Source organism: Choristoneura fumiferana, chromosome 20 (assembly GCF_025370935.1).
Source record: "Choristoneura fumiferana chromosome 20, NRCan_CFum_1, whole genome shotgun sequence".
Taxonomy (NCBI): domain Eukaryota; kingdom Metazoa; phylum Arthropoda; class Insecta; order Lepidoptera; family Tortricidae; genus Choristoneura; species Choristoneura fumiferana.
Window position 1 is genome coordinate 16,711,340 of NC_133491.1, and position 17,525 is coordinate 16,728,864.

At 40.1% G+C, this 17,525-nt stretch overlaps 1 protein-coding gene across 1 annotated transcript in view; it reads right to left on the minus strand.

The window, feature by feature from the left end:
* smash (smallish) overlaps window positions 1-17,035 on the minus strand; it is a 215,896-nt gene extending 198,861 nt beyond the window's left edge. Inside the window, exon 1 of the mRNA XM_074103530.1 lies at window positions 16,995-17,035. The gene's annotated coding sequence lies outside the window, so the exon portion shown is untranslated. The remainder of the gene's footprint in view (window positions 1-16,994) is intronic.
* Between the last annotated feature and the right edge of the window lie 490 nt (window positions 17,036-17,525).

Sequence of the window (17,525 nt, forward strand, 5' to 3'; positions counted from 1 at the left end):
ACACGTAGGTAAAGGTTAGGCCAAAGTTGGTATAGTCGTTAAATTTTCTTATTTTTTTTCCGTACGAACCATCAAAAAAGTATAGGTTTAAAAAAGTATAGCTTTATTGTACAAAAAAAAGAAACAAAATAAAATTGACAAACTTTGAGATACATGACCTACAGAAGCGAATTTTATTTAAGTATTCTTTATTGGGGATTGTCTACCCATCAGTTTTCATGTTGTTACAGTGTGTATGAAGATGTTCTATCTACCGTTGTACCCTGATTTTTAACCCGTGACACAAAAATAGGGGTGTTATAAGTTTGACCGCTATGTGTGTCTGTATGTCTGTGTGTCTGTCTGTCTGTCTGTCTGTGGCACCATAGCTCTTAAACGGGTGGACCGATTTGATTGCAGTTTTTTATTTGAAATCAGGTTTTCTAGCGATGGTTCTTCGACATGGGTCATCAAAATCGGTTTAGCCGTTTTTGAGAGATTGAACTTGGAAGTGGCAAAGTCGGGGGTTTTCCAACTTTATGTTGGTTAGGTTACATCTCTCCGATTTCAATAAAATTTAGGAGGTAGACTCAGTCCATGATTCCAAGCTGGAAAAGGAGGGTCTCCAGATGTGTCCCTAAAATATTGTATGGATGTGTCCGTTTTGTTACGATTTTTTCTTAATAATTTTCGTAACAACACGGACACATCTGGAAACCCTGTTTTTCCAGCTCGGAATCATGGCGAGTCTGCCTTCCAAATTTTGTTGAAATCGGAGAGATAAACTCAGGGTACAAGTAGATAGAAATGCCCATGAGTGTGTGTTTGTACCTTAATTGTAATTTGTAACGGATGCCCCTTATAAACAGCGTTGCAGCTAGCTGCAAGTGCTGCAACAGTATGCTGAGTGGGGCCCTTTTCACACTATTTCACATTATTGTTCTAAGTAGACAGAAGCAATTTATTTATCCATACTTTTATTTTACTTTAATTTTGTGTTATTTTTGTTTGAGTGTGTGTCGAATTTGTGCGAATAGATGACTCTCTCTTTCTCTCTCTAAAAAGGAAATATCTAAGTAATAACGTTCTGCATTTGAATACCTACAAGTAATGTTTCTCAGACGCAGCGTCCACGATTCTCCATTTATTCAGCACTTATGCCGGTTCTCCGCAGTTCATAATTCTTCGCTATTTATTGCACACGACTGAAAGCACGAAACATGCTACAGCGACGTAAGGCATAAGCGTACGCGTTGCTTTCTTCCTCGCCTATCATACGTGCGATGTCGTCGTTTTAAGCCAGAAATTATGGCTCAAATATACTAACATACCTTCATAAAATACACCATGTTTTTAACCCCCGACGCAAAAAGAGGGGTGTTATAAGTTTGACCGCGTAGGTGTGTCTGTCTGTGGCACCGTAGCTCCTAAACGGGTGGACCAAATTGGATGCAGTTTTTTTTATTTGAAAGCAGGTTTTCTAGCGATGGTTTTTAGGGATGATTCATCAAAATCAACCGTTTTTGAGATATTGATCTTTGAAGTGACAAAGTCGAGGGTTTCCAACTTTTTGTTGGTTGGTTATTCATGATTTCCATTACTATTACATGGACAGACAGCTCAGTTCATTAATAGAAATAACATGGTTACTTACGGTTAACTTTAAAGGAACATTCAATAGGTCAAGTCTCAGGTAATATTTGAAATAATTACTTACTAGCTTTATGCCAATTCGGGACCATTTCGTGACCATACGGGGTACTTTTTATTTTAAATTTTTTACTAGCCGTTACCCGCGACTCCGTCCGCGTAGAATTCGGTTATCCCTATCCCGCGGGAACTTAGCATTTTCCGGGATAAAACTATTCTACGACCTTCCTCGGGACGCGAACTATCTGCATACCGAATTTCATTTCAATCGGTTTAGCTGTTTAGACGTTATGAAGTAACAAACAAACAGACTTACGAACTTTCGCATTTTATATTATTAGAGGGAGGAAGTGTTTTGTCACGAATAACTGTTTTCTTTCTTACAATGTGATTTATCGATAGCGCAATCCGCTTGGCCTCTAACCACAGCCTTAACCGCTCCCTCTCCAGACTTCCCCCACGCGCCAAGTAAGGAACGCATGACGACCTTGCCTGGCGTGAAACATGACACACGCGCAGCGGTCACTGCGCCGTTACGCTTAACGGAAATTAAAAATGCTCCAATTAACTATAGGTTGCGAAAATTGCGAAGGATTGGTGTACTGTAAAGAGGTTAGTAAGTTGAAGCTAACAGTGATTTTTAACCCCCGACGCAAAAAAGAGGGGTGTTATAAGTTTGAAGTTGTTATCTGTCTGAAACTATTCCCATTCAAACGATAAAAATTCAAATAAATTTTAGTTTATTTCATTTTAATCTAGTTTTAGTTTAGAGGACCGATTTCAATTTTCAACCTCCGGCGCAAAATAGGGCTGTTATAAGTTTGACCGCGTGTGTCTGTCTGTCTGTTTGTGGCACCGTAGCTCTTAAACGGGTGAACCGATTTTAATGCGTTTCTTTTATTTGAAATCAGGTTTTCTAGCGATGATTCTTAGATATGTTTCATCAAAATCGGTTTAGCCGTTTTTGAGATATTGAACTTTGAATTGACAATGTCGGGGGCTTTCCAACTTTTTGTAGGTTAGATTATTAAAATTATTTGGCGTGAATGTCTGTGGCACCGTAGCTCTCTAACTCCGTAAGTCAACTAATGTTATAGATGTCCATGGGCGGTGATAATTATTTTGCTCTCCAGCAGGTAACTAATAGAGTAGATTCATATGAAGAAGACTAGGGGGGACTAGGGGGCTGATGTAGCGACTCCTAGCGCCATCTAGTGAACAACAATAGAAACTCCGACATCGCGCTATCGAAGTTTCTCAACTCGGACGCATACCTCGGACTTCGGTCCCCAGGCATAACATCTGCCTGAAGAGAGATCTCTTTATTGGTATTGGAGCCCCCCCCCCCCACAGTTTCACCACCCGTATTGATTAATTTTATTTGACGGATAAATGTGATGCCGCCTTCGTCTATTCGAACATAACATAACAAACAGAGACGGCATAGATGGTGAAACAGGGGGTAAGACTAAGATGCGAGTCTAACATCTGGTAGCATGGTGAACGGTTGTGTTGCTCTGAAGATGACCTCTGGTTGAGTTCGAAACGCGTCCGTGTGTGGTGGTGGTATGGTGGTGATAGATGGGTATGTGTGTGTTATCTTACAGTGTGGAGGTGGAGAAACTGCATGAACACACATTTCTTGCATAAACGTAGCTATCACAAGGTCGCGGGTGAGCAAAGCAATGAGGGCTATCGTTTTTTGTCTTTCTAGATGGCGCCACTGTTGCGTGAGGTTTTAAGTGTGGCTTTCAAAGTCTGCTAATACGGGCGTGAAAACAAAGTTTAGATTTAAATCTTTAACACACCTTAAAATAAAACCGTACCATAAAAATATCGAGCAACCACAGCGTTGCCTAGTCTCGTTTTGTTCAGAAAAAAAGGGATGACAAAAGTCCGGGAATACTGGCCCTGCAAGCTGATTCCAAATTTTCACCATGAGTGAAATGAACTGTATGTATACTGTTCCAAAGGCAGGCGAAAAAAAGAACATTGAAGAAGTATATCATTTTGTCCGATGCAATTGTTTATCATAGCATGGGCTGTTAGTGGTCACTCAAGACAATAAACTTGTATCATGTTTTAGAATGACGTTGAGAGATGCATGCGAAAGGCTGTCCATAGTTTTTTCGCCTGCCGTTGGAACAGAGTATAGTAGATTGCTTCTTCGTACAATCATAATAAATACATAGTCTACCGAACCTACGTAAGAAAGTGGCACTCCAATCATGCCCTTAGCACTCATTATACTAAGTTTATCGATATCAAATTATAGAAATTATAGTAAAGATAATCAAAACCGGTCAAGCCCGAGACCGTCGTAGCGGCGTGTTCTATTTATGCGCAGGCGCCGCGCGGTTTGTATGCGACAATGTTACGACACTGACCGTAAGAGTTGCCGTTCATTTCCGTCTTTATCCAACGGGGACTGATAAAAAAGGACGTAGCAGACTTGATGATAGATATGTGTGGCCTTATCGTAGATTTGCTCACTTCTTGAAATGCTCGAGAATTTCGTGAAAGAGTCTCATTTCATGAGTTTCACTGTCTATTAGCCACATCTTGATGTGGTTTGGGCAGATCAATGATAAGAAATCGTTTACTATAATATTTACTTGCTCGTTTTCCATCCAGTCGAATAAGTAAAAAAAAAACGCGCTGCTACTTCATGAAATGATCAAGATAATGAGGGTTTTCACAGAGGCGAAATATCGCTAGATGGCGTTAGTATCGTGAGATCCGTTTGACATTTGACGTTTGCTCGTGATTGGTTAAATAATTAAATGAGCCAATCGCAAGCAAACGTCAAACGGATCTCACGATACTAAAACGCCATCTAGCGATATTTCTCCTCTGTGAAAACCCGCATTTGATCATATCGTAAAATAGTCACATTAGTTACCAGTAGAGGCGCTGCAAGCGCTTTGTTTATGTGTGAAGATGGCGGCCGCTGACGGCAATGTTGTTTCTAGCAGTGAAAAAATCATCGGAAATGTCAAATGTCTCTGTTTTTGGGTGACCTACGCGTGTTTTATTTATTATTTGAAAAATTGTATGAATTTTTTGCAATAGGTAACTGAAAATAATTATGGCAAATATGCATTACGACGCATAATGAATGTCTGTGTTTAGTGAGTGTCTTTTAGAAACCTTTGTCCTCCCTTTTCCCCGAACAAAGTGGCATGCTCGATATTTTTATGGTTCGGTTTTAAGGTATTAAATATGATTTAAATGTAAATTTTGTTTTCACGCCCGTAATAATAAACTGACCAATACCTCAGGCAGGACCTTTGTCTACAGTGGCGCCAACTGGTGAGCGAGAAAACGGTAGCCCTCTTAGCTGCTCTACTGCGAAGGTCTTTACCACGCAATGAACTACTTCTCCCAAGTTGTCGCGACAGTCCGTTTGTTACAGAGATATCTCGCTTCCTCAATAAAAGCGGTGCCCTTAATTGAGCCGTGAGTTGTGGTCTGTGATTTGCTGGGACAATGCGTTCCTACGGTCGGGCAGTAACCGATAATTTATTGAATGCAAAGTACCTTATGCGGATGTCCAATCATGAGCATGTTTAAACAATAAGTTTCTGACGGACTTTTTTTTTACTACCGACGCAAAAAGAGGGGTTTTGTTAGTTTGAAGTCAATTTCTGTCTGTCTGTCTGTGACATCATAGCTCCCAAACGGATGAACCGATTTCAATGCATTTATTTTCGTGAAAGCGGGTTTCCTTGCGGTAGTTCTTAGCAATGTTTTATATCGGTTTAGCCGTTTTTGAGGTTCTGTCATCTGTCATATGAATCTGTCATTAACAAAGCAATTTGTATAGACTTTAACTACCTAATTTTAGTAATAGATGTTTGTGTTATGATGCGAGCTTGAATTATATAATTTTACTTTTATTCAAAGAGACCAATAAGATAGCTTTATCTTTTCGTTTTACAGTAAAAGTACAACTAAACATGAAGTAAACAAACCCTGACATAACGAAAATAAAACACACTTTTTGAATAAATTTTACTTACCTGATTTAATTTTAATGACCAAAAATGAATTCACTACCTTTTGTCCACCCAAATCACGGTATCACAGTAATTTTGTATTATAAATTAATACGTTATAGGTTTGATTTTTGTCACAATGTCGCGATGAAATTTCAAAACGTCAGAGCATCAGAGCCATAAAAGTTGCGGACGCTAGGTGGCGCTGATGTCGTGCACAGAGCCAATCGTATAGTACACTAGAAGGTAAGGTCGGTCATGTTCCCAGCTTATCTTGATTTTATATGGCCATTTTCAAGACATGATGATATCGCAAATAGAAAGTTTATTGTGCTTGCGTGTGGTTCAAAATTAGGAGTAAAACGTGGAAAGTAGCTTCCAGTCTTACTACGAGTATTTAAGTATGCCAGGCGTTTTTAACCTTTTCGTTTTGACGGCACACTTTTCAAGGCACACCAGTAAAAATAGCCAAGTTCGAGTCGGACCGGCTTCCGCTCTGTTGCCATAACAACCTGACATCGCTACTCGCACACGCCACGCGTCAGTTGTTTTCGTACCTTTTTCTCATTAAAATAGCTATTCATTACTTCAATGCAGCATACACTTCGTGGCAATCGCAGCACACCTGAAAATATACGCGGCGCTCCAGTAGAAAACCACTGATTTATGTAATAATGGTAGTAGGTACATCTATTGGGTAAAATTACACACGGTGCTGCTCGCCAGTTCTGTTAGCTTGAACTTGGCTTGACACGCTACTGCGTGCGTGTTTAGATATAGCAGTCAGTGTCACCGACGGTGCTGACTGAAAATCAGCGCTGGGGTGTTCCAAGTCAAAATCAAAATATTTAATCTATCCAATTATAGGTATTCAATACAAGCACTTATGAACGTCAGTTTTTTAATTATATGTCATTTTATGGAACGCAGATGGTTAGGTCAGGATAATATTAATTTTGATGAAAATACTGTTTCAGTAATTTATTACTTCCTGACAAACGAGAATTATAATAAACGATACTTTATGGCTCATGAAATTAGGGCAAACGATGAACCTTAACACCTAGATTCAGCTATGTACCATCAGCCAAATATGTGGTCTACCACCCTAAAGTTGATAATCGTATGCATGTCATAAAACAATAATGCCAACAGACGTGTCTATCAACATGAGTTCGACTTTAGCGACATATCCATTTGATTGGAACTTGTTTAAAAATTGATAGATCACTTATTTGGCTGATCATCATCATCATCATCCCAGCCTATATACGTCCCACTGCAGGGCACAGGCCTCCCCTCAGAATGAGAGGGTTTGGGCCATAGTTCCCACGCGGGCCCAGTGCGGATTGGGAAATTCACACACACCATTGAATTGCTTCGCAGGTTTGTGCAGGTTTCCTCACGATGCAAAGCTCGTGGTAAATTTCAAATGTAACTCCGCACATGAATTTCGAAAAACTCAGAGGTGCGAGTCGGGGTTTGAACCCACGACCCTCTGCTTGAGAGGCGATGGGTCAAACCACTAGGCCACCACGACTTATTTGGCTGATGGTAGATACTAAATTTCATCTAAATCCCTCCAGCCGTTTATAATAACAAACAAACATACTCTCACAAACTTTCGCATTTACAATATTAGTAGGATTTCTATTACAACGCAAATTAACTTCAGAAATACAAGCCTTTTATTGGCTTAGTAAATTATTGCCAGCCTCTGCGCTTACGCAGCCGGTAGGTATTAATAGCTGAGGTTTATGGTTAGGATTGTAAACTCTGGTAGACTGAACTCACTACGGCTATCGGAATGATAATTAATTTAATTCAATTTAATTTAATCTTTTTATTACAATTAAATTTAATCTAGTCTAACTCAATTTAAATTATGTGGTTAATTTATATGAATTTAATTGGTAGTTTTATTCGTTTTAATTTGTAATTTAATTGAAATTAATATGTAATTTGTTCAATTTAATTTAATCTAAATTTAATGTAATTTGTCCTATACATATATTTATTATTAATTGTGTAACTATAGAATTTTGTCGTCGATAAGTTTGTATTTGCATGCTATTTCAGTCAGCCTTATAAAAAGCGGGATAAAAGTAGTCTATGTCACTCTCTGGCCCATAAACTATCTCTATCCCAAAAATCACATCGATCCGTCGCTCCGTTTCGGCGTGAAAGACGGACAAACATACAAACACACACTTTCGCATTTATAATATTAAGTATGGATTGATTATTAAAATGTTCCACCCTGGTACAGTCAACGTCATAAATAAGTGATCACTTTTGCACCTTGTCACTTTAACGTCATGTTTGAAAAGCCGTACGAAATTGTGTAACGACTGAAAGCGACAAGGTACAGAAATGATTACTTATTTATGACGTTGACTGTACATGAGTCAGTTTGTTCGACTGTACAATGCCGTCGCCAATATTGGAATATCTTTACACATTATGGACTTAACATGGTTAGATATAATAAATACAAACGGATTGTTTGATGGATCGGTAAAGTTTTCCAGCACCTTTACTCTCTGATCCGAGCCAGCTCGATCCATCAGAGATAAGAGCTACATATATCTGTCGTTATCAATCACAGGAGATAGGGAACTGCGCCGTGTTTTGAGTACTTATTCATGTACTAGAACAATTTAGAATTAACTACGTGAAATAGCCACAATACAACAACTCGCTTGCATACACAGATTGTCCGCAACTCTCACGATGTCGTCTCGCAAGTGGCGGGTTGACGTTCATTGTGGCTGAGAAGGCTTTTGTTTAGCAGTGGACGTCTTTCGGTTGATGATGATGATGACATAAAATAGAAGTTACCTATCAATTCTGTCTATTCTAGGGCTGGCCAAGTTCAAGTCGGAGTCGCGGACGGAAAAAAAAAATCCTACGAAATTTTTACAGGATTAAAGTCAATCATCATCATGATGACTGAAAAAAAAAAAAGATTTCCTAACAGTAACAAAAAAACTGTTAATTGTAACCACAGATATAGATTACACTAGATAACGCAAACACCTCAATCTGTATGAAAACCAACCGTGTCACTTTTTTATATCTACTGTGACGTCTCATGAGCGAATTAGCGATGTGAATTCCCCGATGTCCGCGCAAAATCGATTCGAATGCGCCGCCCGCCCTCGTCGTGGGGCTCGAGTCAGTCACTAGTCATGAGTTAGTCAGTTAGCGGTCAGTCTTTGTATGGGGCGCGAAGTAGATGCATTTGCGTTATCTAGTGTAATCTATATCTGTGCTTGAAACATAACTTGAGTAGCTAAAAGTTAGGTGATGTCTTACAAAATCAGTTTTGCAATATTAGCATTATTTTGGTTCCTAATTAGTAAATTTTGGCGAAACGTCAAATAGCAGAACTAGTTCAGCTATCCGTTTTTTTTCAGTGCATCATCTCAGTCTACATACGCCCCACTGCTGGTCTCCGAACTCTCAAAACGAGAGGGCATGGACAGTAGCGGGCCTTAACGTCCTCAGGCCCAATAAGAAAACTTCACACACACCATTAGGTACATTGCTTCGCAGGTTTGTGCAAATGTAGTAGCTTTGCTACTGTGTTCCGGAGTCCCAACTCCCCTTCCCTCTTGCTTCTTTCTCCCTCCCCTTTAGCCCCTTTTTAGGCCGGCAACGCACCGGCAGTCCTAATAATGCTGTAGGCGTCCATGGGCGTTGGTGATCACTTACCATCAGGTGACCCGCATGCTCGTTTGGCAGCTATTTGAAAAAAAATGTGTTTTTTGCCATGGCACCCATGGACTGGCACATGGATTCATGAATTCGGAAAATCCAGAGGTACGAGTCCGTGTTTGAACCCACGATCCTCTACTTGAGAGGCCTTAGGTCAAACCACTAGACCACTACAGATGTTCAGTCATACTGTCCCAATTACTTGACGACCTCTAGGTCCCGGGTTCGATTCCCGGCCAGGACAGATATTTGTATGAATAATACGAATGTTTGCTCTCGGGTCTTGGCTGTTGAATACGTATTTAAGTATGCATTTATCTATATAAGTATGTTTATCCGTTGCCTAGTGTCCATAGTACAAGCTTTTCTTATTCTGAGAGTAGGTCAAGTACCACGATTTTATTACACCTCTTCGAAATTCATTGAAATTAGCTTCACATCGCGAGGAAACCTGCACAAACCTGCGATGCGATTCAATGGTGTGTGTGAAGTTCCCAATCCGCACTGGGCCCATTCTGAGAGGAGGCCTGTGCCCAGCAGTGGGACGGATATAGGCTGGGATGAGGTAGAGATGATGACGATGATGTCTGCGCACGAGTCAATCAAAACAACTAATTGAACTTGACATTAATTATATGTCGCTACTTAATGGTTGGTTAGGAAGTTATTTAACCATGGTAATAGCCGCACCGTTACGAACGGTAAGTAACCAGGGTTCAGTTTGAACTGCGGTTCATTGTCACAGTTAAGTTGTTTTAGGAAAATTGCTTACGTTTTTTCGCTATTTAGGGTTCGAACGGCCTGTGTTTTTGTAAGTTTCGGCCATTTTAACTATTGTCGTGTCAATCGTCGAAATAGCCGATACGTTTAAGAGATAAGTTTGCCTTCGTGGACTTTATTTATTTGTCAATAAAAAATTAAAGCATTTTTTTTATTCGACTGGATGGCAAACGAGCAAGTGGGTATCTTGATGGTAAGAGATCAACGCCAGGCATTGCAGATGCGTTGCCAACCTAGAGGCCTAAGATGGGATACCTCAAGTGCCAGTAATTTCACCGGCTGCCTTACTCTCCACGCCGAAACACAACAGTGCAAGCACTGCTGCTTCACGGCAGGATTAGCGAGCAAGATGGTGGTAGCAATCCGGGCGGACCTTGCACAAGGTCCTACCACTACCACCTGCGCCTGCCTTATATATTAGAGAAGGATTATTGAAAGCAGTCTGTAATGGATAATCTCTATATCGTTTATAAAGGATTCGAGTCTTTGCGGCACACTCAAGTTCTTTAAGAACTTAAGTTAAACGATATGACTCAAAGAGATAAGAGTTGAGTCTTAGAATGGAAGACTCTAATGACCGGATTTTAACCAAAATGAACGGGAACCCTCCAAAATAAAATTAACAATTCAATAGTTTAATTAACTTTTGAAGGTATTAGCTACGATTAAAGTGTGGGAGTATTTGCCGTTAAGCTTTTGAAGGATATTTTTCTATTTGCAAATGGCTGTCTGCGCCTACGCACAATTTAACAGATGCATATTAATTTATAAACCAGATATTGACAGAAACTATCAAATTTTACTGTCGGGGTCAATGACATTTTAATTAAGGCTTTTTGTGATAAATAGTTTGGCTTGCTTCCGTGAAATTGTTACCATTTTGTGCGAATGTGTTCTTATTCGTCATACAAATATTTGCCCGGCGCGGGAACCGAACCCGCAACCGCTAGCTTCGTAGTCAAGGTCACTAACAACTCAGCTACCCGGTCGTCAAACTTAGCGCTGCCAACCCTGGAAGACCCAAGTCGTGCCACTGGATAATGGTAGGATGGTATAGATTAGATAGATACTATAGATATACAGGATGGCTCATTTAGATCGGTCAGTATAGGAAAGTCTGAAACTATAAGACACGAAGATCTGTTCTTAAGAACCATGTCATCGGTTTTAGTAACAAGAAAAACTGCATTCATAGATTAAAAAAAAAACTTTTACTCAGCACGGGAATCGAACCAGGTCATTTTGAAAAATAAATGTTTCATTAGGTATTTCTACTAAGACGACCAGATGGCCTAGTGGTTAGAGAACCTGACTACGAAGCTTGAGGTTCGATTCCCGTGTCGGGGCAGATATTTGTATGAAAAATACGAATGTTTGTTCTCGGGTCTTGGGTGTTTAATATGTATTTAAGTATGGTATCTATCTATATAATTATATTTATCCGTTGCTTGGTACCCATAACACAAGCTTTGCTAAGCTTACTTTGGGACTAGGTTAATTGGTGTGAATTGTCCCGTGATATTCATTTAATATTTATTTATTTCTATTTGCATATCGGTAGTCTAGGTTATAAGCAATAAATTTTACTAGGAAATGCGATATCTAGAACGAATAAAAGGCTTCGTATTACATATTTTTAATAATGCAATTTTTATTTTTCAAAACGTCCGGGTTCTATTCCCGGACTGAGTGCAAGTTTTTTTAAATGTATGAATGCAGTTTTCCTTGTTACTGAAATCGATGACATGGTTCCTAAGAACAGATCTTCGTATGTCTTATAGTTTCAGACTTTCCCATACTGACCGATCTAAATGCACCATCCTGTATACCAGTATAATACCGAAGTATGTAGTTTGAGCCGTGGTGGCCCAGTGGTTTGATCATATGATCCGATCGCACCTTTAAATTTGCCGAAATTCATGTGCGAAATCACTTTGGAAATTTACCATGAGCTTTACGGTGAAGGAAAACATCGTAAGGAAACCTGCACAACCTGCGAAGCAATTCAATGGTATGTGTGAAGTTCCCAATCCGCACTGGGCCCGGGTGGGAACTAAGGCCCAAGTCCTCTCATTCTAAGAGGAGGCCTGTGCCCAGCAGTGGGTAATGGGACGTATATAGGCTGGGATGGTATGGTTGATGGATGGTTTTGGTGAAGGTAAACATCGTGAGGAAACCCTCTAGTTTGAGACCCTAAGAAGGGGGTAAAATAAAATCCCGGCAAATTTTATAGTTCCCACGGGCGTGGGCAGAAAATCGAGGGCAAATAGTTCCGATAAGAAAGTTTTTCTTTTTCATTCAGCTCCAAACGGGCCACAGTACATGACAGTACGACAGCCAGCAGAATGACTTTGACAGGCATCCTTCGCACGGATCTGAAGTAAAGGTCGGCGCACACGCACCGTTAGAGGCGGGTATTTGGGTCGGCGCACGCTCGCCGCAGTATGCCACGCGAGCGAGTCAGGGGCGGCGGCGGGAGCGGGCGCGGTAGCGGTTTGACCGCTGTTGCTCGGGTAAAAAACGTAAGAGAGTACTAGACTAGGCTTTTTATTTTAGTTTTTATTTAATGTTTTTTAAAGCAGAGTTTATTGATTTAAAAAAAATAATTTTTTTCGATGCTCTTGTGAATCGTCACTAGTTTCAAAATAATCTCATATCTCAAATCAATACGTCAGCAAAATTGACCCTTGAAACAAATAATGTTTATAATCACGGTAGTTTCATGTTCAAAATGTTTCATAATAGGTAGCAACCGGTCGATCGTGGCTTAATGTCCAGTCGATCATGGCAAGGCAAAAAATATAAAGACTAAATCGCACAGGGTTCCGTCAGTGAACAGTAAATCTAGGGTCTGGTTTATAAAGTCCACTCGGAAAAAATATCATTGTTGAGGTACACAACAACTAAGCTAACCTACCTAAGCTTTCATTTGATACCACCAACCCATATTGTTACAATAAAAAATAACTTAAGACACGCAATGAAAAGTAAAAAAGCGAAATATTAAATTAACATAAATAAATTACATTTATACCATAGGTACCATCAGCCAAATAAGTGGTCTATCAATTTTTAAACAAGTTCCTATCAAATGAATATGTCGCTAAAGTCGAACTTTCAAGTTGACAGACACTTCTATTGGCATTGAAAATACAAACTGAAATATAGATGCACAGAAAAACCAGAAAAATAAGACCATCACTGGGAATCGAACCCAGGTCCTCGGTATTCCGTACCGCGTGCTATACCGCTACACCACTGATGGTCAACGGTACCGACACGAATTTCCCCTATGCACCTCATATCTCAGCTTGTTTGTTTCTTATTTAGCCACTTAAGCAGTGACGCTAGCGACATCTATGCCGTAGCCCTCATCGAGAAACTTTTTCGGCACTCCATTGGAACTAACCGCTCACCCGGACAAGAGATATCGTTACTAAGCAATCAAATTAAGATTGGTTTTTTGGAATCTTTTTGTTCTTGTTTACTTCTATTGGCATTATTGTTTTATGACGTGCAAACGATTATCAACTTTAGGGTGGTAGACCACATATTTGGCTGATGGTACCTACCGTTCGCTCGTCCCTTGCCCCACTCGCCACCAACAGTAATCTAGGATGTTATGCGTTATGTACGTGACGTCCCAGCGATTGTGGCGGTATGTGGATTATTCCATAACGCGGACGGAATGGACGCTTACTTATTTTTAAACGTGCACTTGTGCAGTAATAGCGCTTTATTAGCTATAGGTACTCAATACGGTATTTGACAACTCCTTATTTTGCCATATCTTAATATTATTATGAAAATATAGATATACAGATAGTGGTTAGCGAAGAGAAAATTTAAATCGGTTGAAAATTGGATTTATAGTGATTTTTTGAAAAATCTATATACCTGTCTCTTTCTCAAACGCTTTTCTCTATGCAGCGAGTATGGCGGTACTGGCGTGTGACGTCACATGCCAGTATGTCTTTCTCTGTCTAATCTTGAGTTTCAAACCTTTATAACTTTGTTATTTGTAAAGGTAGCTTAAAAATTGTTTTTCTATTCGATAACAGGCATTGTGTAGTTTTAATATATAAAACATATACAAAATAGTCAAATACCGTATTTATTCAAACCTTAGAATAATATTCCTGGGTAAGATGATACTCAGGGTTATATTTTTATGAAAACTCCTAGCTGTTACCCGCGACACTGTCGTCTGCGTAAATTCATTTATCGCTGTCTAGCGGGAAATATACAATTTTCTGAGATATAAACTATCCTAAGGTGCTTTAGGGTAATTCCACGTGGATTTTTGATGAGTTGACATGACGTTTTGTAATTTCGTTAATTACTCCGAGTTGGTACATTATATTTGAAGTCTTAGGATATTTCTGTCGTTTCCACTAATCGATCTTATATACTGTATAAAAAAAGTTTTTAAAATATGATCGATTTATGGAAATATTGGTATTCAAAAACTAGTTACTTATTTTTTTTGCACAGGGGCTATTTCGGAATATAGCGGGGTTATTCTGCGTGTTATTGAAAGGTGGACTTTATTATAATTTGGCTCAAGGTTCATATTTCTTTTTAGGCTGAAATTACCCCATTCATTTTTTTATTTTATTTCGTTAGTAATATCCATAGTTACAGATTTTTTCAATCTCTGTATTCCGAAATAACCCCACAAACGCAATGTGGTTCTCAAAATTTGCCGCAAAGGAATATTAAATCTACATACATTATAGAACAAAGCTGGATTAGTTACACCATTTATTACTCGAGAACAGCTGGACAGATTATTATGATCTTTGATGTGTGGATTGTAGAGTTTGTCTCCGCCCCGAATAGCAGAACAGGGGGAGAGGAGCGAAGCCGCGGGAATATACTAGTAAGTATATAAAACAATTAGAAATGCCATGTCACTTTCATATTTTGAACTAGCTTTTACCCGCGGCTACGCTCGCGTGAACCATAATCATTTCAAAGAAGCAAGTATGCAAGCAACTAAATAAACTTCATGCTACATCGTTTAAATCGTTTTGATAGCCGAAGTATCAGGTACGTTCGACACACTGGAGATCTCTTTAATGTTGTTAGAGAGGGACCTATTAACAAGGAACCCTACGCCACCCTGTGATGTTTGATCATCCTCGCGGAAGTACAGAAGGTGGCCCGAGTCTAAGATGATGGTGCCCTCTCCCTCTCTATGTACTTCACTTAACTCCTGAATATGCCACCTTATGTTCTCCAGCTCCACTTCCAACTGCGCTAGAAGAGTCCTAAAAGTCCGTCCGTTCTACGTAGCCAGGGTCAGTTTATTTAGGTAGCCTTGGATCGCCCGGGATTCTTAGCATCCTCTGCCCCGCCGTTACTATGAACGCTACTATGGCAAGGAATAGCGGGGCGACCGGGAACTGGGGGCCATCTCTTTGCCGTGCGCTTCATTCTGGTAGGAGTTTGCCCATAATCCCCACACTGGGCATGCGAGTTGGCGATCGTAGGGCACAGTTTATTGCACCGCCGATGCTGCAGCCCATCCGAGGCCCGGGGACTTAACTGTGCCGATTTTGGCTGCGCTATGCCGCAATCAGCCAGCTGCCAGAGCCCAGTCTGTTAGACGGCAGGGTGCACCACGGGCAGGTAAGGTTGGCTTGGGGTCCATAGATGGAGGTTGGCCCCCTTACACCACAAATAAAAAAATCTAAATCTTGAAAAGTTGAAAGTTTGAATACCTCAGACAATTACCATACTAAAGTAAGCTGGGGTTATTTTGGGAATCACTTCACTGGAATAACCCTAAAGGGGTAATTCGGGTTTTTTTTTTTAAACTATATCTAGGCCTTTTAGACTGACACAGTCATTCGCAAAAAACGATTATTTGTCATAACATTAATAGTTCAATCTTGTAACTTATCAGGTTTTAGAGATAGCGGTGTTGGGGTTATTTCGTATTTAATTTTTTGGCACGAAAATGCACTCGACCTAAAAAAAATATATTGCACGTCCAACCGATGTCAGCGCCTCGCATCATCTGGAGAGACGCGAGGAGCGGTAAATAGGGCGTCTATTTAAGTGCTGCCAGTGGTTAAACATCGACACGTTTAGGAGAAATTTTAAATAAATGGAAAAACCCCGTTTACAGAATTACCCCAAAGCACCTTATATCCTTCCCCGGGACTCAAAATATCTGTATACTGAATTTCATCTAAATCGGTTTGGCGAATTCTCGGTCAAAAATCTCCAAAAATTGCGTTACCTATTACTTAAACGGTAGATGTTCGTTCACTATTGAATACAGGTCTTAGATGGAACGCCACTTGCATCCACCGTTTGCCCGAAACTCTGTCGATGTCGTCATTCCACCTAGTGGGAGGTCTGCCAACATTTTGTATTCCGGTTCGTGGCAGCCATTTATCTGTTCATCTGTTCTTCAAGCGATGTGGCCCGCTTGTGATATTTTTTTTCGACTTGATGGCAAACGAGCAAGTGGGTCTCCTGATGGTAAGAGATCGCCACCGCCCATAGACACCTGCAACACCAGGGGGATTGCAGATGCGTTGCCAACCCAGAGGCCTAAGATGGGATACCTCAAGTGCCAGTAATTTCACCGGCTGTCTTACTCTCTGTAATAAGTGCATTAGCATTTATTAGATGATTGTGGAATGAAACACCAACGTCTTGACAAGTCATCTTTAAATCAAGTCCGATGTAAAGCCTGTCGTACATGCACCTTATTTCAAACCACATGAGAGTAAAGCCTACTCTCATGACACTCTCCACGCTAAAACACAACAGTGCAAGCACTGCTGCTTCACGGCAGGATTAGATATTTTATTTTTACCTACAAAATAGAAACATGAAAATTTCACTCACCAATTATTAACAAATCACCATCCAATATCTGACATCTGTAAAAGAAAACGCATGTTAATACACTTTCTAAAGAAACGACCGTTACGACTACAATGACAGAAAAAACGCTCAAAATCAAAGAAAACGGGAGCGGGTCATGTCATTCATTCATTCGGTCATTCAGAATGAATGACATTGAGCCGACCAAGACCGTACCACTATAAAGAAAATGAAATTAACATTAGTAGTTATTATTAGTCATAAGTGCGTAACTATTCAGAGACGGCGGGGCAGTAATTTGACATGCCGAAACCATTTTAAATGCCTGTCCTACTTGGGCACAGGTCTCTTTTCAGAATGGGAGGGATTTAGCTGATAATCCACTCGGGTCCAGTGCTGATTAGGAACGTTCATCATTGAATTCGGAGTACCGAATCTCAAAAACTGGGGGTCATGGGTTCGAGCCCGGGCTTCTCAAAATTATGTACGAATTACATTTGAAATTCTTCACCATGAGCTCTACGGAAAAGGAAAACGTGAGGAAACCTGGAC